Source organism: Acanthisitta chloris, unplaced genomic scaffold, assembly GCF_000695815.1.
Source record: "Acanthisitta chloris isolate BGI_N310 unplaced genomic scaffold, ASM69581v1 scaffold1190, whole genome shotgun sequence".
Classification (NCBI taxonomy): Eukaryota; Metazoa; Chordata; class Aves; order Passeriformes; family Acanthisittidae; genus Acanthisitta; species Acanthisitta chloris.
This window is the reverse complement of record NW_008651980.1, coordinates 12,670-13,422: the sequence shown is the minus strand read 5'-3', so window position 1 is coordinate 13,422 and position 753 is coordinate 12,670.

Here is a 753-nt window from a genome sequence, read left to right as displayed (position 1 = left end):
GTCTGGCAGGCAACAAGGCAGGGGCTGTGGGTTACCCTCCTGTTATTCCAGAGCAGGGACACACACAGAGATGAATTTGTGGGAATGTTCCGGCTCTGGAATGTTCCACACCAGGGACGAAGGGAAATAATTCACATTGTGTTAAAACTTCATTGGGGGAAAGGGGGGGCAGGGACAGGGGAGCCCATGTGCAAACTGTAAACTGGGGGGCAGAGCAGATCCTGACCCTTGGGAGAGATCCAAAGCCTTGGGAGTAGATCCCAATGCTCAGATCCCTCCACTTGAGAGGAAAGCCATCCCCTCAAGAGCAGATCCAAATGCTTAGGAGGGGGTCTGTCCCCTTGGGAGGAGAGCCATCTCCTTGGAAAGAGATCTTGATGCACAGGAGGAGATCCTGAGGTTCAGGAGATCCATCTGCTCGGGAGAAGATCCATCCCTTCAGAAGGGGATCCCAATGTTTAGGTGGGATCTAGCCCCTCTGGAGGAGCCCCATCTCCTTGGGAGGAGATCTGTCCCCAAACCTCAATCTGTCCCCCAAATCCAGGCCAGAGCTGCTCCTGCCCTGGGATCCAGAGGAGTCCCTGGAGCCATGAACGAGGGTGGGAGAGAGAGATTACATCCCTCTGGAGCCCCAAGTCCTGTGGGAGAAGGCTGTGTGTCCTGGGATCCTCCCAGGAGCAGCTCCATATCCTGATGTCCCTCCAAGGGCAGCTCCATATTCCATGTCCTCCCAGGAGCAGCTCTGTATCCTGG